The sequence below is a fragment of the Zonotrichia albicollis genome, chromosome 1, assembly GCF_047830755.1.
Source record: "Zonotrichia albicollis isolate bZonAlb1 chromosome 1, bZonAlb1.hap1, whole genome shotgun sequence".
Lineage (NCBI taxonomy): Eukaryota > Metazoa > Chordata > Aves > Passeriformes > Passerellidae > Zonotrichia > Zonotrichia albicollis.
Genome location: NC_133819.1, coordinates 82,964,837 through 82,991,610, shown reverse-complemented (window position 1 = coordinate 82,991,610; position 26,774 = coordinate 82,964,837). Strand labels below are relative to the sequence as shown.

The 26,774-nt window shown below is 40.8% G+C and overlaps 1 protein-coding gene across 7 annotated transcripts in view; it reads right to left on the bottom strand.

Annotated features, from left to right (window-relative positions):
* SEMA5A (semaphorin 5A) overlaps nucleotides 1-26,774 on the bottom strand; it is a 323,210-nt gene that overhangs the window by 229,958 nt on the left and 66,478 nt on the right. For all 7 annotated transcript variants that reach the window (XM_005484272.4, XM_005484273.4, XM_026791761.2 and 4 more), the window contains one exon: nucleotides 1,021-1,112. The gene's annotated coding sequence lies outside the window, so the exon portion shown is untranslated. The remainder of the gene's footprint in view (nucleotides 1-1,020; nucleotides 1,113-26,774) is intronic.

Below are 26,774 nucleotides of genomic sequence, written 5' to 3'. Positions count from 1 at the left end.
TCTCCACTGTAATACTCAATGCTCTTTCTAAAAGAGAGACACGAATCTTTTTAATTAATCCACTCAGTTTAAACAGATTACCCACTGGTTTTTAGACTCCCTGAGTCCACATGAATGTTTTCTGAAATGTGGTATGAAATTAGACATCTTCAAGTATTCAACTGGTGAGACACGTAAAAGCAAGCATTTGCATACCACAGTTAGAAGCTGGTCTATTTCACTCAACCATTCCTAAAAAAAACTGGGCAGACTACATCTGGACCTGCTAAACTGAGAACATTAAATTAGTTCCAGAAAAGCAATCTTCTAAATCTAAGAAGGTTTCTCCTAACCTAAGAAGGTTTCCAAAACAGGAACCACCACACACTTTTCAGTGGTGAGCACATACACACAAGAATTACTCAGTTTTCTGCCATGGCTTTATCTTGGATCATTTCTGCCATAGAGTCATTACACACAGGCCACACAGAGTCTCCAGCTGGCCTCCTGCTCTTGGTGTGGTTGAAAAAAGCATTCATTAACTTTCTGTTTAGCCTGATAGGGGAATGTTTTGGTTTTATTTCCTTCTTTGAACATAGACACAGTTTTTTTTAAGATGTCCTCTTGCTTTTAATAGTCTCCTCCACCTGGTCATTTAGCTATACAGGCTTCCTTTTCCTAAGACATTTTTAGACTGATGGTTAAGTGTTTGTGTGGAGCCTCCAAAACAGCATCTTGAAATAGTGACCTTCAAACACATTACTCTTTCAGTGTCACTGTAAACAAACATCCCCATTTTTACATAGTTTCCCTTTTTGAGGTTGAGCATAATTCAAGAGAGGTAAGAAGACAGGAGAATTGCAGGTTCTTTTTCTTTCATTCCTCCCATTTCCATTTGTTCGATTTCCTTAGCTTAGGGAAAAGAGAAAGGCAGAACAACTGTAATGGTATACAAAGTCACATCACAAATCTTTTTTCCAGACATCCTCTCTCCATGACATTATCATCTACTGACTGAACAAAATACAGTCTCTTACCCACCTTTTAGTCACCATCCCTCTGTAATCATGTACTGCCTCTGTTCAGCGTTTGTGCACAGCCAAAGTGGGGTCCTGGGTCTACCTTGGAGGCTCCTAGGAGTTAAGGGAACACAGCAGAGAGATAATAGGTATTGAGGAGGCAGCTCATCAGCAATTCTCAGGCATTTATTGCAGACATAAAACATGTCTCTCAAGTCCATAAATTAGAAATGTAAGGCACTTTAACTACGCAATGTGAAGAAGAACCAAAAGGAAAGAGATAGAAAAAAAATCATTTTTTTAAAATACCCGGCAGCTTGGGATGAGCATCAGAAGAGGAATATTTGCTGCAGAATTACCAAAATCCATGAGACATGAATTTGAGAAAAATCCTTACTCTATATTTTGCTTTGGTGCCTTAATACCACTAAAATTAAACATGTCTAATACACAGACTTAAAATTTGTCCCTGAGTAACATCCATAACAAAATTCAGGTGGGTAAAACTTCAGTATTCTTCCACCTTTCCATAAAACAAAGTTCAAAAGAAAAACATAGTTACTCTCTAATATCTCAAAACAATACAAAAAGCATTTTCAAGAGAGAGATGCATCATTAAGGACATTTCAAGACATTAACCCATCTTGTAGGAATGACAAATACAAGATAAAAATTCAAAAAATTATCTTGCTTTTTTATTTATTAAACCAAAAAAAGTACTGCTAATCAATCAAGTGCTATCTCTACTTGAAACAGCAAGACAGGAATCCCATAGCAGTTTCCTGCTCTCAGCACCTCAAGAAAAAGGCACTTCACAAGAAAAAACAGTAGTCCTCTGTCCAATTAAAGCATTCGTTTCTTCGATTGAGAACGTCTACAGAACAGAACAAATACACCAGCAATCAACAGCTCACCCTTGAACCTAAACAGAGACGTGAGGCAAAAAAGGAGTCATTGTTCCACTCTGTTTACTCACTTATATGAAATGACTGTACTAGATGACTGGAAGTGTTTGTGATTTTTTTCCGATGCTTTCCTGACCTATGAAAGTCTCAGGAAGCCTGCCAAATGCATAACCATAGAAATGTTTGGAAACCTCATACGAACAAGAAGAACTCTGCAGACTGGCCAACAAAGATTCAGATTTATGTTTACCACATCAAAATTTCTCAAGAATCCCATTCTCCCTATCATCAAGTACTTCAGATTACAATTTACATATTTTATCCTAAATTAGGAATTTTATCATATAATTTATATCATATGTGCACATATACAGACCCCTCCATGAAATTCTGTGATGTCTCTGCTGTAGAAGTTGCCAAAAACAGATTTAGATGGTGTTCTCCAAGGCACAGGGATCAAGCAAAGCTGAAGTATAGAAATACACTTTCAATTTCATAGTCCAAGGTAGTAGGAGAAGCTTATATTTTCAACAAGACATTGCATCACCTTTTCTTTGCCTCCCACTTTTCAGAAAGGCAAGGACAAACTTAAAACTTGGAAGAGGACCAAATTCTGCTTTTTATACTACTATGTACCAGAGAATGCTCCAACACCTCAGCACTCAAACTACCCGTCACCAGTGCATGTTGATGACAAACTACTCTGAGACATTCAGTCTGTCAAGTAATTAATTATAACTGTTACTCTGCAGCAAGTTCTACAGACAACTACAAGCAACCCATCTCCAAGATGCAGTGTGCTAGTGATTTATGTATGCACTCACTACACCAGAATGAGCAGCTGAATTATTACACTTTGAAACATTACAAAGAAGGCTGTATACCTCAATTTTTCTAAACAAGCCTAACACTACTAGTGCTTTCTATAAGCACATGAACCTGCTTACTTCATGATTCTTATTTCTACATAAACATATCAGATTTTATTTAATCAAAATAAAAGCTTGAACAAGGTTACTTTTATTCTAATCAATTACATAAACAAAACTGGAACACAGGGTATGAATCCATCTTATTGATCTAGGAATCTATACACACACACAAAAACTAATACGTAAAAGTTGGATTTCTACAGATTCATGTCGTGCTCCCCTTACATTTCTTCATAGGGCAATTCCGCAGCTCCTGTGACTGTGGAAGCACTATCATCAAGCACAATACAGTACATGCTGTGGGCAGGATAACACCAGAAACCAGCCTGAGTATTCGCTTATTTAAGCTAAAATTAGGCGAACTCGGTCTACACAGTCCACACCAAACCAATCTTACAGAAACTGTAAATAAAGCCACCAAAATTAGAAGTCTAACTAAAAAAAAACCCATCAATTTTACTGGAAGGTCTGCAATCATGTTTTAGTTTACTTTTGCTTTGGTTTAGCATCAGTTGCTAGAGTAAAAAGTTTAGAGTGGCTTTGCTTCATGCCTCTGTCTCGCACTCTTTCCTTTCAAAATGTCTTTAGGAATGGATGATCAGTTTCAGTCTAACACAGAAACTTCTATGAAAATGGTAAGGAAAAGCAACAGACAAACTCACTTCCCAAACAGCTGTTGTACCTACTCTCAATGACAAACACAGGTACACAAGAGGGGAATTCAGCCATGGTACATTTTATTTCCCAGAAACCCACTAATTTAAAAGAATGGGGCAGCAAGGGGACTTCTGCAAACAGATAAAAATAGACAGAGGTGTATACTAGGGTAAGGCTTCAAGACATCATCACAAGATTTAAAGCAAAACACATGGGAGTGCTGGTTCCTGCTGCTGATAGGATACAGCACAAAAGTCACTGGTATGAGCAAGCAGTGTGACTGAATTTGGCAGGGGCACCACGGAGAGCACACACGCAGTTACCACCTTTGCTCTTACATGAGTGCAGGCACTGGGCTCACCTCTGTCTGCTACACCTGAAGAGATATTTGGCTCCACATGGAACTGAGCAAAGAAACAATCACAGCATGTCTAGACACTGTGGCTCATCTGCACGCTGAGGCTTCCCACTTCTGCCGCAGCTGCACGGCACTGCTCAGGCAGCGTGCCACAGCAGAGCCTCGCCTCACCCAGACACCTGGGAGCTTCCCCAGGCACCCAGGATCTTCACACAACACCTAATGACAACCCCTGCTCACCTCACAAGACAAAAAAGGACACTGAGTGGGATAATTACATGCCAGCTCCACATCATTTCACCAGCCAGCCTTGGCTTTTACTCCACAAAGTTGACAATCTGAGTTGAGGAAGCTGCTCCAAGCGACTGTGGATGATGTCAGTGAGGCTAAAGTAGAAGTGTCAGGGACACCAGGTAGATGGGGCTTTTCCAGTCTTCAGTGTTCTCACCATCTATGCACAGGAGAACTGAACATATATAAGTAAACTTCACTTACTAATTAAAATACTACTGAACACATTCTTTGCTTTTGTTGATATTTGACAAAGAAAATCTTGTCAAAAGTGAAAAGGTATCAAAACTGAGAAAAGGAGAGGAAGACAAGAGTAAGAATAAAAGGATAAAAATATTTTCCTTCCCCTTCCCCTCCTCCAAAACATGCCTGCATTATGCAAATATATCTTACTTTCAGGGATCAATCAAGGATGAATGGTTACAATCCACTACCTTGTGTTCCTTCTACAAATACTAACATTTCTCCTTATGATGTATGTTAGCAAATACTACTACTTATCTTTCTCTCTTCATGCTGAAGAGGTCCTTGCACAAGGAAAAAGATCTCATTAAATCCAGCTTATTTTCTTGACTAAAGAACGCATATAGAAAGATGGCAATTATTGACGAGAATCTAGGCATAAGAAACATGACAGAAATAGGAATAGCCTTCTTATAAATCTGCATTTTCATTATATGCTTTCCAAATCACAATATTGGGCAGAATAAAACCAAAATAAAATTAACGTAGGGATTTTTAGGAGCAGGTAAAGCCGAACAAATTAAAAATCAAAAACATCCTTGAACATGCCCCAGCCACCTCTGCTTGAGACCACAGAACCAGCCCATACAAATGCATCCCCAACAGACAGACACCTGCAAACAGACGCTGCAAAGCAGAAGCTCAGTGTACAGAGTGCTACGCCTGCTTCTGCTTCATGTGCAGGTCTGGAAAACTTCCAGGTCCTGACACACGTGTCTTCTCGTTCATCTCAGAAACTACATCCAATCAAAACAAGAGCAGTACCTGGATTCTCTTAAGTTCCAGCTTTGGTCTCACCTTGCTGAGCACAAGCTCCCAGGCATTAACAACTGTGGACATGTGCGCGCATACACACACACAGGCACATGCAAACCTCATGAACAGTACATGTGACTCATTCTGACTTTGTCAGGCTGACTCCACAGGCATGGTAAAGTCAAAATAACCAGAACAGACTCCTTTAGGCCAAAACAGAAGAAATGCAGAGACTGTGTGCCAGAGACGGAGTGCCAGGACAGGAAAGCACAAACCAGAATATGTGAAGTCACCAGTCAGCCAGAGTTCTCTGGATGAAAGTTACAAAACAGAATGACATAACATTTATCTGGCTTTGCAGAGATTTGACTAATAATAACTCATTTAAAGCCACTGAACTTGCCCTGCTACTTGTTTAAACTCCACTGAGGTCAAAGTGACTAGACCTGTTAATGTTCATTTAGCCTTTTAACCAACCACCACAGATTTATAGTCCAAGAGCAGCAGCACTTAGTTCTTCCAAAAACCCCACCATGATCCCAAAACAGTCGTTTTTAAAGTATAGTACATTATAAAGACTTCTGACAGAACAGTACTACCTTGTTTAAAATGGTAGAGACGGAGAAAAACAGTAATAAAAGAGAAATTATTGTGGTCTTGCTCCCACTGAAGTAATGTTTTTCATGAAGACTTCAAAGAGCAGGGAAAACATGGCCTTTATCCAACTTGCTTTAAATTACACAACCGAGTAATTTTATTCAAAATAAATCACTTCTGATACAACTCTAATCTCCTTGAGTTTGACAGCAAAACTTCTGAAAATCTTTATTCTTGAGTGTGATGCCATTTATCCTTGGGCTTCTCTGTCTTTTACTGAAGTCTACAGTGCTCTGTTGCCACTGGTATTTGCTGCCTACATGTCTTCAAACTTTTACATGTTTTTTCTGAACCTGAATTTCACTGGTTTGATGATCCAGGCAGGATACTGACAAGAAAAACACTTTTTAGTACCATTCAGCCAAACAGTGTTAGTACTGAGGACATAAAAGGCCAGGAGTGTCATGACCAGAGAAATCAACTTCATAATGCAAGTCAAAGAAAACAATTACTGAACACTGCAGCATATCTATACAAAATTTGTTTCTGTGTGTACTCTACATGACTTAGATAAAAAAATAAATGTTTCTAGCACTTTTGGGTGTCTTTAAGATGAAACTCAATAGATGTATTGTGTTTGGTTTGGAGTTTTTTTGTTCATTTTGGTTTGGTTTTGTGTGTTTGTGCGCACATGCATTTTAATATTGCAGAAGGATACCATGCAATAGTCTTCTTAAGAAATCTCCTTTCTTCCCCAATATGCAACACCATACAGCTTCTACCTCTTCTACCATTTTCACCTGTAAGATAAATAGTCTCCAGCATCCACCCACCCAGACAGGAGCACAACTGTTCTTGGAATAAAACGTCATTCCTTTTCTGGAATTCTTCCAAGTAATTTCACGTCTTAACTGATTCTCTGATTTAAGTGACATGCTGGTAGCTGATGCTAGCATGTAAATCTTACATTTCATTGATCATGTGTTCCAAAATCTATGAAGATTTGAGAAAAAACATCAAAACTGAATTCCATGTAATTTAGTCTGCATGAAACAGCTGCTTCCTTTCTTTCATTAACTAGTACATGGCTCCTTTATTTTCCAAAAGCAGCAAGTAAACTAAGAAAGGTAAAACCAAAGCTATGGGTATCATGGAAGATCAGTTCTTATCAAATGCATCTTTAAATATATAACCATAAAAATAACGTTTACTCTGACCTTTGGCAAAAGCCAATGAACTTTTTCATTTCAGTTTTTAAAAATTCAAATAAAGCTTAGATGACAGACACCTCCTAGAGAGAAATAAAGTTCAAGCCCCAGGGAAGTCCTAGATTTTATTTACCATTCTGAAATACATTTGCTGTACTGCAGGATACCAGCTGATATGTTTTCTGTAGCATAATTAATTCAGGGACATCTGCTTGGGAGCAGACCAAGGATGAAGCTTGGGGTTATGCGACCTGGATTATAGTTCTCACTCAGGAACTGATTTGTGGTATATCTTTGAGAACCTTGATCTGACCCCATCTCACCATTATAAAATGTGAAGACATATTTTAATATAAATATAACCCATGTTCTTTAAATAAATACAAGTTTTTATACATCTCAGTGAAGTGCACTGGAAACACCGCAGGTCCAATTAAGACTGAACTCCTGAGGATAGTGACAATTATAGGAAACCTTTATGGTTGTGTTCTCTCAGTCAGAGAGCCCAGCTGCCTTCTGGAGAAACAGGACTGCACAGATTCATATACGTACTGCAGATGCCAAATAATAACAAAAAGGCTAATCCTGAATATTGCAGTTGCTGATAATGTTCACTGCCTAACAATGCAGAAAGTATTACACTCACTGTAGCTTATAGCATGCACTGCTACACAGAAAGAAAAAAAAAAAAAAGCAGTGGTATGTAGTCTGGGAGAATCCAAGATGATAGTCTGAAGAGAAAAATCCAACTCAGTGCATATAGCCTGAGGTTATTGGAAAAGCGTCTGCAAATACGCAACAGACTCCCTTAATTGTGCAGCTGAAGTAATAATATCCCAACAAAATGCAATTACAATGCACAGTGTTTAAAAACTTTGCCAGTTTTTACACGCCAGTTTATTCCAAAAGCTGGCTTATCCACTTTGTCAGTCTAAGTGTTCCAAAACTATTTAAAGAAATCATATCCATTCCATTTTAAGTACAGGAGCTCATATTAAATCCTAGGTAAGTCTATAAATTTTATTCGTTATGTATCAGGGAAGAAATTGACTTGTAATCTACTTTTCCAAATGGGGGAGACTTCTTAAACCTTATGGGAAGGGGAGCTGGGGTGGGAGGGGAGTGTGCATGTACATTGATTGGTACAACTCATCAACAAAGTTTATACCATTTAGGCTCCCAGCCCAAATGTAGTGAAATCATTTATGATACAAGAGAGAGTAGTAGTAACAGTTTCTTTGTCTACAGTGCTTTCATATTCTGTGCTATTTTTTTTTCTGCTTTGATTGTTCTCCTTCAGCGATGGATGCATTCTCTTCTTCCATCTCAGCATGCATGAGAGAAAGGCAAAACTTAACATATCCATCACTGGAGCCAGAACACACACCACACTCCATCTGGTACCATAAATCCCAAAGTGATAGATGCTCCCTGCTTCCCCCAGCAAGATTCTTAGCTCTTCTACTCTCTCCAGCATGAAGTTGAATGCTGTGGGGGTTTAGGGTTCATTTTTTTAGGTGACTGTAGAGATAGCAAAAATATGGTTGCTGTGATGTGGACATATTCCAAGCCTTGTCTAAAATACTCTTACCCAGGGCCAAACGTTTTCCCCATCAGAAATGAAAACATACAATGCTTTCTTCTAGCAGCCTATCCCTCCCTTTGCCACCCAACATGCAGGCAAGCTCCCATCTCATCTCCCTGGCTGCTCACCGTGCTGAAGCAATCACAAATGCCTCAGGTTAAGCAAATAGAAAGAGGTAAACACTTCAGTCCTGGGCACCATCCCAGGGAGGACACACACAATTTCCAGGCTCCTCAACAGACTTTTTTTCTTGTGTTTGGTACTAACAAGATTAAGGAAGAAGAGTTTTAATATACAAGCAAGACTGTGATTACAATGCCTAGCGCATCATAAGCCATCGCTGAAAACAAACACCTTCCATGCTTTGCTGTGCACTAGCATTAAAACAGCACAACTTCTCAGCACTGTGCCCACAGTGAACTTCCTTTCACAGCTCTCCTTCCTCCTGTATCTCCAATCCAGAGAATTTATACTTCTTTTCAATTAACTTATTACATCCACACTAAGTAGAGCATGAACTACAGGATTACACATTCACCTCAAGCAGCTGAGAAAAAACACCTGGATCTGATGTTGGTTACTGTATTTCAAGTTTGTTTGAGATTCCATTTGCATACAAAAACATAACACAAAAGACAGCAGGAGATTTTGGTAGCTGGAGCTGGGGTTCATCTGGAGTTTTGGTACTCAAGCTTTGGGAGAACTTGTGCAGGAAAGTAAACAGAGGCACAGGCACATTGTCCTGAGACACTTTTATTAAAATGCAGTGTTAACTTCAGTATCAGGTATGGGCTCTCATTATCTTTGACAACTCACCAAGCAACACTTACAATTTTGATGTTAATTCACAATATAATTGTATGAATCAGTAATACACATACAACTAACTGCAGTAAACTCACCAAAAACCAGGAAACTCCTATTTGAAACACCATTAGGAATCTCCAAGAATCCGAATTGTGAAACAAAGATTTTGCTCACTAGTACAGAGTAGTAGGATGCATGTCCTATTTACATTTATCTGCAAGGATTTGTATGCTTCCATTGTTCCTGATATCTTGCAATTATATATAAAGAAAGAGATATTTTTTAGAACACCTGCATCAGAGCAAGCCACTAAAATTTTCCTAGAATGACTACAGGAAATAAATAGTACAAACAAGCAGAAGAAACATCAAAGACACACCCAAACTTCATATGAAAATCATCATTTTAAGACTGGTACTCCCTCCAGAAATACCAACAATGCTGCTGGAAAAGCTGCCATATTCCAAAGGTCTCATCATCTTTCAAAGATAAGAACTTGAAACAATGCAACAAAGCAAAGAGAAGCTGCACCACAGATAAATTTGTGAGATAATCACACTTGGTCTAAGATAACCTTAAAACTCTTCCACAGACTAAATACATATAAGTGGTGCCCAGGCTGCAATTGGCAGGGCTTTTACCCACAACTTATTTTCTCACTTTCTACCCCAAGGTCTGAATTTCTCCAAAACAAATTAATTTGGCTCTCACATTACATCGTGCTGGAGGCAGCATTGATACATAAAGATCACAAATGAAAATTAGGCCACACAGAAGGTTATGCCACATTTTCCCATATAAACACAATGTTAAAATGGGATTTTAACAGTATAACATTAAAGTAATAGGATTTTAAAAAACACATAACATTTTGAAAAAAAATTGTATTACCTTTCCATCACCACAGATGAGACAAAATTGAACAAAAATGTGTAAGCATGTGGGAGACATTCTGCTATCATGACACTACACAGTCAGTGCTGGCCCAGAAGTACACATAATTTAGCAAATCAGGAGGCCCCTCTGGTTCTCTCTCACTCAGAAACTCTGAGCAATAGTAAAGGCTCCAGTTAAACAAAACTCTAACTTAATTCTTTTTCCTTTCAGCCACAGGAAAAAGGACTTAATGCAAAGGGAAAGTTTCTTTTCAAATATGCAACCTTGACTTACTGAAACTGAGCATCCTAGCAGGGCACTCAGCAGATACCCTGGTAGAAGCTTCTTTGCTCTGTTCTGTCTTAATCAACTTAATATTATGCAATTGTTTAAACTGGTCTGAGGACTACATTCTACTACTAATAGAAGAGTCTTCTCTTCACCAAAATCAATTTTTAGGGAAAAAAAAAAGCAATATTCCCACCTTCAGATCTGTTAATTTCTCATACTCCTTTTCCTTTCTTGGTGGTGGAAAAAAAACTAAAAACCAGTTTATTGTTACCCTCTACTGCCAGTCAAAAATAAAGCTAAAAGATGCCTTTTGCTTTTGTTTGTGTCGACACATTTCTGTGCAAGGAGTTTTCTTTATATATTTCCTCTATTATGATTCAAGTCATATTCTTAACTGTGTTACATCTGGAGCACTTAGTCTTTGAGAGATCAAATACACCTCCCTAGCTGCCCAAAATCAGGCTCCAAATTCAGAAAAACATTATACAGTTTTAACGTACGTTACAGTCCCTCTCCATTACCCAAAAAATCCTCTTAAGGTCACGGTTCAGATGCAGCATTTGAAGAATATTTTCGCTACCCAGAAATAGATCTTTCACACTGCTTTGTGTGCTGCTACTGGGAAATACTGGGAAAACATGGGAAAGGTTTTTCTGTTTCCTTGTTGGAACATGTTATTCCCCAGAACACCTATGGGCCTCGTACTTCGTGGTTGAAATCTCAAAGTTTGTAAAGCAAATCAGACAGTCAAAGTGGTTTGGGATGCAGCACAGGGCAGCTCTCAAGGCAGAGACCAAGCATCAAAGAAAAATTAAAGATGAGCACTCTGCTTTTACTTTATTATGCACATCTTGTTATGGTGGGCTGGTGATATGCAGCTCTTAGAATGCAGCTTATAGGCACAAATCACAAAGCAGTACCTACCCCCCTGTAGCTCAGTAATTCCTCCTATCCACGGAAGGGCAGCACAAAAAAATACTAAGAACGAAAGACTCCAATAAGCATTTCTTGATAAACCAGTTTTAAGTTACAGACTGCCTTCCTATTTCACAAAGTATAAGGATCACCTACTTTTTCATCAGGTAGTCAAGAAAATACCTCATTTTCATATATAGAGCACTAGTGGGAAAGAAATGGATTGTCTGAAAACACAAAAGCAGAGCCCACTTGAGAGGAAAGAATTAAGGCAGAGAAGAGGGAGAAATCATGATTCAGTAACTGAAGGAAATCAAAACTAATACTGAAATGGAAAAGATAAGAGAAATCATCAAGTGGGAGGTTAATGAACTCAGAACTCAGCACCAAGAATCTCTTTCTTGTTTAGACATTCTTTCATGCTTAAAACTGCCACAGGAGGCAGTGCTATTTGCCGTTTCCTAAAAGCGTCCCAATTCATGCCCCATTTCTGCATATCTTGAAACATCTGTAAGTCAAAAATGTCACTACAGAAAATAGTTATGGATGGGTAGCCTATGTGCAGTATGGTTTCCTTTTTTTTTTTTTTCTTTTTTAGGAACAGTAGAATTTACTTCAAATTGTAACAGAAGATTTATCACCAGGACTGCTGATTTTTTTTCAGGTTCTGAGCTTGGCTTGCGGTTTGCATGTTAAAATCAGTTTCCTAAATAAAAGCTAAAATTAATAAGGGGAAGCTCAAGAAGAAAATTATAGTTATCATAATATCTTCCCTGTATCCTGTTCAGTGACACTTTTAGGAATGTCAAAGTCTTTTGATAGCAATATGGCAAAATTAGCAAAGCTTATTTTCAAGGCATCTTATCAGTACAATGGGATGCAACATCAATAAAAGCTGCTCAGAGCACTTAAGTTCTGACTTCCCAAACTGCAGAGTGGAAATCTTGTGAGGAGACCTGTCTAAAGCCTTGCTAGTTAACCACCTAGTCCTGCTAACTGTGTGCACTATATACTGCACAGGAACACAATTTCTTCAGGTATTTTCTCCCATTCTGCATTAGTTTTCCATCAAGCAAATTTTGCTCCTTTATTTGCCTCTGTGTAAAAGAGTCAAAGGTAGAAAAATTGGAAAACGTCAGAAAAATAACATAAGTTTAGCACCCCTTTTTTAGGATGTACTCTACTAAAATTGCCTCAGAAGAACTACCTTCATTTGCAAGAGCATAACCAAGGGGAGCAGCTTTTACTTTCTTTCAATTTGTTATTACAGACATATTACTTGTAATGCACGATCCACCTCCTTAGGGAAAAAAGATTCCCTAAAGATGCCAGAGATATCCTGTTGTGGTGTGTTGCAATATCCTGTTTTACCTTCTCCCTTCCCCCTCGCCCCTCGCTGAGTGTGCCCTGTCAATCAGGCTAACATACCAGCAAGGCGTCGTGTGATAGGTGTCCCTAGTACCTTGAGACCCTGCCCCTTCACCTGGTTGGTGACTCACCTGTCCCCTCCCCTTCCCCTGTCCTGAGCTTAAAATGTGAATGAGACCATGTGGCGCCATTCTGTTATCAGCAGTAGCCCAGTGCAGACGTATCTGTGCTCATGGAATAAACATCTGGCTACCTTCTAGCAGAATCCGCTCCCTTCTTTTCTTCACCATCGCCAGAAGCTCTCCCCTGAGGAGAACGGAGTCCTGTCTTGTGCCCCGCTGCACTCTGCCGCCAGCCAAGGTATCTTTGAGGTATAACACCGCAGAGCTGCCTGTGGCCCAGCAGCGAAGGTCAGAACTGGCCTAGGCACCATCTAACTGGTTATATTGGGATACATATTCCAATATATTGGCGTCCCTGTGGGTGGCTCGACCCTGAGCCGGAAAACGGACTCGCAGTTCCTCAGAGAAGCTTCTGCCAGCCGTGCATCCAGCTGAAAGGAGCCTGGCTTCAAGACTCCCAGCTAGAGACTTTGGGAATACTCCCAGAAAAAGTTTCGTGGACTGTTCGGCGCCTTTGGAAAGCCCTGCTTCATTGTGGTGAACAGATTTTCCAGAGGAAGAAAAGGGTAGCTTCTCTTGCACCCAGAGAGAGGTCCTTTTCCGGTGGAGACCTGCCTGCCTGTACCCAGCCTACAGCTTCCATTTCACGTGAGTATCTCTGCTTTCGGGAGAGCAGAAGCTCAAAAACAGACTCTGCCGCGAGTTCTGTTCCTTTTTTGCCTTTGCATTTTGGCTGCGCAGCCCCACAGACGAGAATTCATAGCGTTCTAGTTTAGCTTTCCTGCTGCGTGTTTCACTGTTTTTTAGAATTCGCGCCGGAGCGGGATCGCTCTCTGCCCTTTACCCCCCGGCTCAGCAGCGTGTTCAGACACGTGTTAGGAGATTTTCTTTCTCTTTCTCTTTGCGGGAGAGGGGGGGGCTCTCTTTCCACGTGGACCTGCGGGGGTCGGGAGTGCTCTGCACACGCGGCGGCGGGGGGGGGGGCGTCCCGGTTTCGGCTGCCACGTGGAGTAGTTGCTGTCTCTGCTCCGCGGGAGTGGCTGCTGCATTCCACCGCGGGGGAGGCTTTGTTTCTGCCTCGGCTCGGCAGGGCGTGTCCCAGCTCCCTGCTGCTGCTGCCCGGGAATTTTAAAAGCAGTATATACAGCTGCATTGTGAAGCTTTTGTCTGCTCGTTATCGCTTTCTATCTGTGGTTTTTTTTAGAAATTGGTAGCTGATTTTAGCTTTGTTTTTGGTCAGGCGGGATTAAGTACTTTGCTTTTTAACATGGGTTCCAAACTTAGCATTGTACAAAGGGGAGTGTATTATGATATTGTTAGCATTTTAATCAAGAGTAATGTGAAATTCTCTAAAGGAAAATTGAAACAGTTTATAAGATGGCTTTTTCTGCAGTTCCCAAACATTTCCCCTGAAGAAATCCACAATATTCAATTCTGGGATAAAGTTGGGAATGAATTGATAACCTTAGGACAATCTGGCAAATTACCCTCAGCTAAATTTGTGTTCTGGAGTTTGCAAATTCGAACAGCATTGCTCAAACAAAAGGAAATGGAGAAAAAGCCAAATGTAAAGCCATGTGCCTCTGCTCTCCCTGTTCCTCCCTCTCCCTCTAAAACCCCTAAACCTCTTTCCCCAAAAAAATCCCGAGCACGTGTTAGTTTTTCGGAGAGCAGTGATGTCCAAAATGGCCCCCAGTCCCTAGGGAGTGCACAAGATGGTGGGTGCCACGTGGCATCTTCCCAAACCGGGTCTTCTTCTTCCCAAAATCCTCTTAAGCATTCCAAAATTCCATCCCCATCCCCCTCTCCTCCTGTTCCTCGTGACACCTTTCCCCCTCCCCCCGCCTTTCCTGCAGTACCCTCAGCTCCGCCCCTCTACTCCTCCCAGGGGGCGGCTGCTGACGTGATGTCACCAGGTGACCCCGCCCCCTGTTCCCACGGTATCCCCGCCCCCTGCCAGCCCCTTGACCCCGCCCCCTGTTCCCACGGTTTCCCCGCCCCTTGCCGGCTCCCTTTCCCCGCCCCCTCCCCGGGTTCCCACGGTGGGGACACACCCACTGCCTGTCCCCAAACCTGTAGCTGTGATCCCAATGCTTCTGATTCCAGGAATACAGAGCAGGGGACAGCAGACCCAATGCACGGTGCCATGTTGTCGCTAGCTCCTGTTACGTTTCAGCCTGCAGCTCAAGCTGGAGCAGCCCCAACTGCTAATTGGAGTTCTTTTGGACGACAATTGATTAAAGAGATCTGTAAATCTCATAAAGAATATGGTCAACACAGTCCATATTTCCGTGGCCTTTTAAATTCTGAATTAAGTAGGACTGTTGTGGTTCCACATGATTTAAAACAAATTTTTTCATGTCTCATGACATCCACGGAATTCAAATTATGGGAATCAGCATTGAAACAACTGCTAAAAGATGCTCTCCCAAGCTTACAGGCTGATCCAAACACAGCAAAAGACAACAATGGTAACCTTATTACTATTGACCACCTCTGTGGTGAGGGTCAATGGTCTTCTCCCTCAGTCCAAGCTGCTGCAATTCCTGCAGAAACACTTGAGAAAGTAAAGGAAGCAGCTGAAAAGGCATTCTTTTCCCTCCAACCTGAGGGGCCTTTTGAGCCCTATAGTAAAATCAAACAACTACCATCAGAGCCTTTTGTGAAATTTGTAGAAAAACTAACTAGAGCCATTGAAATACAAGTTAAAAAGGAAAATGCAAGGGAAGCAATTTTAGAAGAAATAGCGTTTACAAATGCAAATGAACAGTGTCGAGCAGCAATCCTGAGCCTTCCTTTGGAACCTTCCCCTACATTAAAAGATATGCTTCTAGTCTGTAACAGGAAAGTACCTCTGATGACTGTACCTGAAGACACCAGACTAAGGCTGCTGCCAAGACCACCTCAGCGTGTTGCTGTTGCCAGCCCTGCACCTTTTCCCTCAGCACAGCAGTACCCTGGGCAGCAGCGGAGACCAGCAATGGTTGAGCCCACTAAACCATGCCTGCTTTGTAATAAGCTAGGGCACTGGAGTAACCAGTGCCCCCTGAAAAGTGAATTTGATGAATTTAAAAATAGCAGGGGAGGAGAACTGCAAGCCCTCCCTGGGGGTCAACAACAAAAAAACGAAGAATAAAGCGCCAGCCTGCCAGGCGTGCAGACATAAAAGGAGCAGGCCAAGAGAATAAGGGTAGCAAAATAAATCAAGCGCGCAATAATATTAACATTTGTGTAAGTGAAGCAGGTGTTTCAAAGACCAAGTCTGCTAGTCCACTGTTGAAAGTGAAACAAAATAACCTTTGTTATGATTTAAGTAATTCTGTATTAACTGCATCTTCTGTCAATGAGCCTTACAGGTTGCAGCTGACAGAGTCACTCCACCTGAAGGACACTGACTGGCATTTTGTTTCTGTAAATCCTGAACAGAAGGGTACTTGGAACCAAATTCGTTGTAAGTACATCATCACTGGGGACAAAAACACACCACAAGAGATCGAAATTGCTCCGGGACTGACAACATCAGATCCTAAGCAATTTGTTCTCAGCCTGCACTGTTTCCACCCACCCCTGTTTCTTCCCAAGGGACAAATTGTTGCTCAAGCTATCCCTGTGCCATCTTTACCTGAAAATGTTGATAAACAAGGGCCCACAGTCGCCCAGGTCCAAGTTATTGGGACAGATAAACCCAAATTGTGGTGCAATGTCAGTGGGGGTGGGGAGTCTAAACGCATTGAGATGCTTGTAGACACAGGTGCAGACTGCACAGTGATTCCAGTACAAGACTGGCCAGCACACTGGCCTTTACAAAATGTTGCTGGTCACCTTCGAGGTGTAGGAGGTCTGCAATTGGCAAGGCAATCCAAAAGCATTATTCAATTTGAGGGTCCAAACGGACAATTGGCAAATATCCGTCCATTTGTGTTAGATTATTCAGAACCTTTGTTAGGGAGAGATTTAATGGCCCAGTGGGGTGTCACAATTAATATTCCAGACTCTCCACAGCATTTTTGTGCAGCAGTCATTAAACAACAGCGCCCCACCCAAAAACTTAAGTGGAAAACAGACGAACCAGTCGATGTGAAACAGTGGCCACTCAGTAAACAAAAAATAAAGGTGCTTGAGGAACTAGTAGAAGAGCAACTAAAAAAGGGCCACATTGTGGAGACCATGTCCCCATGGAACTCTCCAGTGTTTGTCATCCAAAAAGCTGACAAAAAGAGGTGGAGACTCCTCTGTGACCTCCGACAAATTAATAATGTAATTGAAGATATGGGTTCTCCCCAACCTGGTATGCCATCCCCAACAATGCTTCCTCAAGATTGGAAATTAGCTGTTATTGATATTAAAGATTGCTTTTTCCAAATCCCATTGCACCCTGACGATGCACCGCGTTTGGCATTCTCTGTCCCTTCTATCAATTCAGAAGCTCCTATGAAAAGGTACCATTGGACCGTTCTTCCTCAGGGCCTAAAGGTATCTCCAGCTATCTGCCAGTGGTATGTCTCTTCCCTGCTTTCCCCAGTTCGTGCAGCCGCAGAGAAGGCCATCATCTACCATTATATGGATGATATCCTTGTGTGTGCCCCCAATGATGATTTACTAACACATGCGCTTGACCTAACGATCGATGCATTGATTGTTGCAGGGTTCGAGCTCCAGGAACAGAAAATTCAAAAGATGCCACCTTGGAAGTATTTGGGCTTAGAAATTGGAAATAGGACCATTGTTCCTCAAAAACTAGAAATCAATCCAAGGATCAAGACCCTTGCGGATGTCCACAAGTTGTGTGGGTCCTTGAATTGGGTAAGACCATGGCTTGGTCTGACTAATGAAGACCTTGCCCCTCTTTTCAATTTACTGAAAGGGGGAGAGGACCCAGGTGCTCCTAGGTCTATTACCCCAGAGGCACGGAAAGCTCTAGAAAAGGTTCAGATTGCAATGTCCACAAGACAGGCCCACCGATGCCGGCCTGATCTGCCATTCAAATTTATCATCCTAGGTAAGTTGCCACACCTCCATGGAATTATTTTCCAGTGGGAGGAAAAACAAACACCTAAGGCAAAGGACACACCAAAAAAGGACCGGGACCAGAGGGACTCTCTCTTGATCATAGAATGGGTTTTCCTCAGTCACAAAAGGTCCAAGAGGCTGACAAAGCCTCAGGAGCTGATAGCAGAACTGATCCGGAAAGCAAGGACCCGGATCAGGGAGTTAGCAGGATGTGATTTTAAGTGCATTCACATTCCAGTTGAGTTAAAATCAGGTCAAAATACTATGAAAATACTGGAACAATTGTTTCAAGAAAATGAAGTGTTGCAGTTTGCTCTGGATTCCTACTCAGGACAATTTTCGGTAGCACGGCCCGCTTGCAAATTGTTTGAACAAGATGTTCAATTTACTTTAAAATTAAGAACTGCTCTAAGTAGGAGACCTTTAAAAAGGGCTCTGACTGTCTTTACAGATGCGTCCGGGAGGTCCCACAAGTCTGTTATGACTTGGAAAGATCCTCAAACCCAGCAGTGGGAGACGGACATTGCTGAGGTGGAAGGTTCACCTCAGGTTGCTGAATTGGCTGCAGTTGTTAGGGCTTTTGAAAGGTTCTCAGAACCATTTAATCTGATTACAGACTCTGCATACGTGGCAGGAGTAGTATCCAGAGCAGATCAAGCAATACTGCAAGATGTATCTAACATTGCACTTTTTGAATTGCTCTCAAAACTGGTAAAGTTAGTCACTCACCGAGAGCAACCCTTTTATGTGATGCATGTCAGGTCACACACTGACTTGCCAGGGTTTATCACTGAAGGCAACAGAAGGGCAGATGCTCTTGCTGCACCTGCAGTGATGGCCACTCTCCCAAATGTTTTTGAACAGGCAAAAATCAGCCACCAGCTTTTCCACCAAAATGCACCTGGCCTGGTTCGCCAGTTTAACATCACTCCAGAACAGGCCAAAGCGATTGTGGCCACGTGCCCAAATTGCCAACAACATGCACTCCCTACAGTGAGTACGGGAGCAAACCCAAGGGGACTGAACAGTTGTGAACTGTGGCAAACAGATGTAACACACATACAGGCTTTTGGACGGCAGAAATATGTTCATGTTAGTGTAGATACCTTTTCTGGAGCGGTCTATGCTTCTGCCCACACAGGAGAGTCATCTATTGATGCTATTAAGCACCTCTTACAGGCCTTTTCTTTCATGGGCATCCCCAAGGAGCTGAAAACTGATAATGGGCCTGCTTATAAATCCAAGGAATTCGGGAGCTTCCTGCAGCAATGGGGAGTAGAGCACAAAACTGGCATCCCCTACTCCCCTACAGGTCAAGCCATTGTAGAAAGAACTCACCGTGATATTAAAAGGGTCCTGGACCAGCAACAACAGGTTCTGAAGGTAGAACCTCCCCACATTCGGTTATCCAGGGCACTATTCACAATCAATTTTCTGAATTGTTCTTTTGACAGCCTGAACCCACCCATCCTACGCCACTTTGGGGGGAACAGTCACAGGTTGATGAAAGAAAAACCTCCGGTTTTAGTAAAGGACCCTGAGACTTGGAAAATGGTGGGACCTTACAAATTGGTTACTTGGGGACGTGGATATGCCTGTGTATCCACCCCCTCTGGTTTAAGGTGGGTTCCTTCCAAATGGGTAAAGCCCTATGTTCCCAAAGTCTCAGAGAAATCTGCAGAAGCACCCCAGGTTGCTCACGCTGCCTGGAGAAGAAAACGCCGCGCATGTTCTCTGGAGGAAATTCCATTTAAGCCTCCTATCTGGAATAGTTTGTAATATATGTTTGTCTCAAGTTTTTGTACCAGTTTAGATCCCACTGTTCGTGTGTAGCCTCGAGACGTCATGAGACCGAGCCTGCTTCTCGTCCTACTCGTGATCATCCCACCTGCGATCTCCTACATAGTACCGCAGCCCAAACCACATATGGACTACCTCGATAAAAGTTCTCAGACATCAACAGAGAAACTGACAACGAGCTGAATGGACTTTTCAATGGCTGGGGACTCTCGGGCTGGTTGGGATCTATTCTGAAAACTGTAATTTTAGTGCTGTTTATTTTAGTTGTAGTTATTGTAGTTTTTAGCATTGTTTTTGGAGTAATCAGACACATGGTTCTCAAGTTAATCTCAAGCTCATCTCCCCCTCCTGAGGTCTACCATTTGGAAGCCCTCAGTGCTCCAGTGGATGACCTGGAAGCCTCAGTAGAATCATTCTGCACCATAAACACAGCCCTCTTCTTTTTAAACAAAACTACGGGGAGATGTTGTGGTGTGTTGCAATATCCTGTTTTACCTTCTCCCTTCCCCCTCGCCCCTCGCTGAGTGTGCCCTGTCAATCAGGCTAACATACCAGCAAGGCGTCGTGTGATAGGTGTCCCTAGTACCTTGAGACCCTGCCCCTTCACCTGGTTGGTGACTCACCTGTCCCCTCCCCTTCCCCTGTCCTGAGCTTAAAATGTGAATGAGACCATGTGGCGCCATTCTGTTATCAGCAGTAGCCCAGTGCAGACGTATCTGTGCTCATGGAATAAACATCTGGCTACCTTCTAGCAGAATCCGCTCCCTTCTTTTCTTCACCATCGCCAGAAGCTCTCCCCTGAGGAGAACGGAGTCCTGTCTTGTGCCCCGCTGCACTCTGCCGCCAGCCAAGGTATCTTTGAGGTATAACACCGCAGAGCTGCCTGTGGCCCAGCAGCGAAGGTCAGAACTGGCCTAGGCACCATCTAACTGGTTATATTGGGATACATATTCCAATATAATATCCCCTTAATGGCAAAGGAATGGGGAGAGCTGGAGAGTAGCAACCATGGTAGAAATTTCATGCAGATTACTGTAAGCATTCCCACTGGTCTCCACAAAACACCAAATAAACAGAACTGGAAGCCATTCAATTCCAGTTTCAGCCTTTGAATACCTATAAATATTCCCAAAGGACTAATGAGGAGTAGTCCATCTCATAAGAAATTCTGACAGTGCAGGATGAAGCTCACCCTTAAAATACTGAGAGAGCTAGTGAGGGAACTAAATTTTTAATGGATCCAACATTTCCAATAATTTCATCCTACAGCAGGAAAGCATTCATCTGCTCTGCCTTTCTTCCTGGACATGCCTATTTTAAATCAACTGTATCACAAAATGGTTCTATTTATATATATTACAAAATGTAATAAGGTCCTCTGAAACAAATTAGTCTTGAGACATGAATGGAGAACTATCACACAACACCTCTGGATGGATTTGACAGCTTGCTCAGTTCAGAAAAGTTACATCATTTCAATTGCTTCTCTAGCCCTCAAAAAGGGTTCCACACTTACATGAAGATATGGTTAAACTCTTGTTTGCAAGGCAATAGTTATAAATGATCCTCAAGAAAAGTGACCAAGATGCAAAATTCTTTATATTTACTGAATACTGGATGTCCTTCCATCTCCACAGAACTACTACTTCTGCTCAAAGACACACTGCAGCATTGATTCTGTTTTGGTATTAACTGCAGGCTTTGGTCTACCATAACTTCAGACATGTGGTAGAAGTAGCAAATGGCCCACACTTCAAAGTTTTTCAGAGTTTTATTGCCTTCTGTTAATTATCTAATTTTACAATGTAATTCTTCATTACTTATCTTGAGTTATCCCGTTAGCTTCTCATTTCAAAGAGCAACAAAAACAAAGTATTCTCACAGAGTTCTTAAACACTTTTCTGAATAGCAAGGTTGGTGAAATTATACTTCAAACAGCACTGCAATTCCTCTGAAATTCTTTTTAAATACATCATCTGCCATATTTTCAAAGAGTTTTCTCCAGCACACACTTAAATTAAAACCTAATTTAAAATGCTAGTACCTCACTCTGCAGATGACAAGCTTTGAGTGCCCTCGTGGTTTTTCATTAAAAGAAACCCCATAACTTAGCCCTACAAAACAGCCCTAAGAAATTCCACATCATGGATTATTAAACTGAACCAAAAGGAGAAATACATTTAAAAAACAACATAAATATTTGATAAAAGTCATCCCTTAATCTGATCCAGCACTTATTTTAATTAAACCATTTATTTTTACTAAACTCTCACTAAAGTCCTAAGAAAACCTGGTCATGTCCAGCTACAAAAAGGAGACAATATTTACAATTATTTCTATGGATGCCAGATTGCCTTTTTTGTTGCCCTGTATTTCCGTTTCCTAGAAGATCAACTTTAATACTAAGGAGTGGATAGGCAAAAGAAAGCACAAGTAAAACCATCACCACCAATCCTAAACACAAGAGATAACCATTTAATTGTACTTGTGCGTGCTTGAACAGGTAATCTACACTTAAACAGAAGAAATTTGTAGGTACTATTTCCAACTTCATGTCCCATCACCCTAAAAATTGAAGTATTCTTAAAACACACACGTACATATATAAAATACAGAACAATAACAGAATCACTTATCATGGTCATCCAAACCATTAAAAATCTTTAAATATTTTACTATAAAGCAGTGGGAAAAGTCAGCTGCTAGAAAATTGCCTTAACTTTTATCCCTAGTCATGAGCATCACATATAGTTTAGTTGAGAACTCACACTAAGAAACATTTTTCATTTTAAAATAAAATGCTGCAGCATACATGACGGGCACCAGGGTAGCTATAGATCCAATGGTTTCAGGAACCCACGTCTTAAGAGAGGAACCCACTTGCCGCGGCAAAAGTCCAAATATGGACCACACTGGACAAATTCAGACCAGCCTTTTTTGTTTATTAATACATCAGCCTCAGAACATTGTTAGATGTTAACAGCATGCTGGCCTAAAGGAAAATGTCCCCGAAGGTGGGGTAAAACGGAATGACATAAAACCATCTCAGTTTAGATCTCAACCAATCACACCAAAACAAGACATATTGACAAGCTTTTCATCTAATCTTATAAAACATACGTAAGAGTAGTTAAAACAAAGACTGGTTCATAAAAGACAAAGAACAGAGTTCTATTCACAGTAACCTTGTAAAGATATACATTAAATAAACTTGTTGCTATCCTAAAGCCAAATCTACAGAGTCTTATTGTTATTTGTCACGTCTACTGCTTGGGAAACTTTTCTGCTTGTTTGGGAAACTTTTCTGCTGTAACAGAACTTCGGGCCACATCTTGAGGTCTAAATACTCTTTTTTAACCATTTCTTAAAAACCCTCTAACTTTATGGATTCCCACATTTCCCCCTCTCTGTTTGACTCAGAATTTTTCATTTTCTTGTCGCTTACTACTTGTGTTTCATAGCTCTACTGTAAAATTTCTGCTTATCATCTCTTGGAGACTTATCTGCACTAAAGCATTGCTACATTACGGCACAGCAACTTAATGCTGTGATGACTCCATCTTTGAAAGAGATATGAATCATGTTTGGTAACAGTTACAAGTCATTGTTCAAAAAACTCTGGTCGATTCTAAGGCTTTAATTCAAAACTTTCGTTCATGTTTATACATTCATCTACTGCTTTTGTGAGATTCTGAACACCCTCTGTGTTTCTACTTCTTAAATTTCTTGCTTGTATGATGAAAACTTCACGGACTGTTCTGTTCATCATTCGCCGAACACAACAAAGTACACAAGGTACTACTATACCTATCAGTATTAGAACACTTAGTACATAAAGACTTATCTTGCAAAGTTGCTTTAGCTAAGGTGCGAAACTTTATTTTTGAAACAAATCATCTAACTAGGAACTTCTATCTTCTTTAATTTGGGCTGTCAAATCTTTCAATTTTTGAATGCTTTTGTGAATGGATTCAGAATGGTCAGACAAATTCATACAACACAATCCTTCGAATTTCTCACAACTGTGTTCTTGTGCCAGTAAAAGAAAATCAATGGCTGCTCTGTTTTGAAGAGTAGCATGTCTAATACTATCAACATCGGTTAACATATCACTGATTGCAGAGGATGTGGCATTAGCTTGTTTGCTCAGCCAACATCTAACTCTATCTAATTGTCTCAATGCTACTGCTGAGGTCAATTGGGGTAAAAATATACCTCCTGAAACTCTTCTGGCGGCATTCTAAGGCATAAAATTACTCTGACAGTTCTCATCATAATGAGGAACAGCTCTCGTTCTCCTTTGTTTCTTTTTCATCACTGCTTTGGCAGTGGGGGCAATTATGGTGAGCATACCAATGCTACAAGGACCACTTTTAAGGTGAGCTGGAATACCTTGCTAAGCTCTGTCTCCGCAAATGGCTTTGGTGGGAGAGATGATATAGTTTTTTTGATTAATACTTGGGTCTCTAGTGGTTGGGAAATTTAGGATTTTTTTTTCTAATTTACGTCTTCGAATGGGGTTTCTTCACACGGAACTTCCTCACACGGGGCACCAGTTGACGAGCACCAGAGTAGCTATAGATCCAATAGTTTCAAAAACCCACGTCTTTAGAGAAAAACCCACTTGCCACAGCAAAAGTCCAAATATAAACCACACTAAACAAATTCAGACCAGCCTTTTTTGTTTATTAATACATCAGCCTCAGAACATTGTTAGATGTTAACAACATGCTAGCCTAAAAGAAAATGTCCCCGAAGGTAGAGTAAAACAAAATGACATAAAACCATCTCAGTTTAGATTTCAACCAATCACACCAAAACAAAACATACTGACAAACTTTTCATCTAATCTTATAAAACATACGTAAGAGTAGTTAAAACAAACACTAATTCATAAAAGACAAAAAACAAAGTTCTATTCACAGTAACCTTCTAAAGATATACATTAAATAAACTTGTTACTCTCTTAAAGCCAAATCTACAGAGTCTTATTGTTATTTGTCACGTCTACTACTTGAGAAACTTTTCTGCTTGTTTGAAAAACTTTTCTACTGTAACAAAACTTCAAGCCACATCTTGAGGTCTAAATACTCTTTTTTAACCATTTCTTAAAAACCCTCTAACTTTATAGATTCCCACACATACATATAAAAGAAAGGCAACAGCAGAAGTCCCAAGGCAATATTTTAGAGAACCTCAGTTTTCTAATATCTAGGCATATACACACTGCAGTTTCTTTTTGGCTTCTAAAATAGAATAGATCTCCAGAGACACTACTTCATCCTCATCTAGGATGCTACCAGGATACTGAAGTTCAGAATCTGAGATGTGTTCAGAGTCAAGGAACAAAGTCACTCCACAGGACAATTGCCTTCTGTTCCTGTACTGGGCAAATTAGAGTCCCTTCCTCGTGAAGAACTGAACACTATGGACCCTTCAATTAAAACTGCTGTCAATAAAAAGCACACATTCAGAGAAAAGTGGAAAAATATGAAAGTCACAGCCATGATTCAAAACAATCTGGAAACAGAAGATAAGAATGGAGGGACAACAGAAACAACAATAGCCAACAAAACGGGACCATGTTCAAGGTGTTAACCAGAATAGAGAACAGTTTATTTTAATTGCAAGAAGCAAATACTGCAAAAAAGAGGCCACGATCTCTGTGCCAAGCACTAAAAAAAACCCAAAACAAACAGAAAAAACACTCCTCCAAAAATAACCCCAAAATTAAGCCTGTAAGAATGATAAACGATTAATCACATCACCATCAAGATGGTTAAAGTACTTCACTTGCAAAGTAGCAGTCACCAATCACAATTGGCTGAGATCTGAGTACAAAAACACTGGTGCCACCAAACCCATGAAAGAACAATGGCCTAAGGACAAGGACCACTGTATGCTCTGTGTTTGATCTGTTATTTTCCCAGCTAGTAGTCCTCAGACTGCAAATGCAGTGCAAAAATGCTGTCCTGAACACAAGGAAAAACACCAGCAATGACACCTTTGCACTCTCTTTTGCAGGAGGCCTGATCACTAGTTGCAATTCCCTTAGCTTCCAGATAGGGGATGATGGGACAGAATCTTCACCTCTGATGTGCCTGAAATGCTTTTCTTACACTCAGAGCCTACTTAGAATAAACCTTGTTGGACTTTATGAACCTTTGTTTTAAATCAGTTGCAGCTCTTGGCATACTATACAGAGGCTGTAGAAGCTGCTCTTTTCCTGACATGAACACAAGCTTTCGAAGATGGATTTTCAAAAAGTTAAACTCTCCAGCAAAATGGTTGGAAAGAGCAACTGTTTAAGAGTTAACTGTTTAACTGTTTAAGTGTTTTCTAAGCACTGATCACAGTCATCAATAATCCATCACTTCACCAGATGAAACAGGACCAGCAGAAGGGTACTTGATGCAAAACACAACTTCACAATTTACTTCCTGTTAAAAAGGTAAAACTGAAAAAAAGGGAGAGGAAATAAAACATTTAGCAAAAATTACTGCAGCTTGTCTCCTCCTAAGTATACGAAGAAGAACAATTTGTGACAGTTGGGTATCTAGAAATACTCAGAGTGCTTGTCCAAACACTGCCAGTGTCCTCCTCCTCTCTGCTAGACTTCCCATGAACTGAGAGAGCTCTGAGGCCTCCAAAAGGTTAGAGGGAACAAGGGAAGCTAAGGTCAAAAACAAGCTTAAACTGACCCAGCTGTAATAACAAAAGCATACAGGCTTACAACTCAATTTTTTACTCTAAAAAAACCCCACTGGTTTAAAAAGCTCTATCATTTTCTTCATACAGATTATATAAACAGAATTCCTGGCTTACACAATTTTTATGTTTGCTTCTTGCATACAACAGTAGAAAAGGCTTTTAAAAGCAAAGTGAAAAAGGTGCATAAATGTGCATACTCCTAAATCACAAAAGCCTATAGCTGAATCCACACTGAAAACATTGAAAACTTTATCTAAGCATGTTTTGTGAAACAATTACCTTATTACCTTGTAGGAAAATTCCCAAAGAAATAAAACAATTTCCCAGAAGACTGTAAGTGCTGA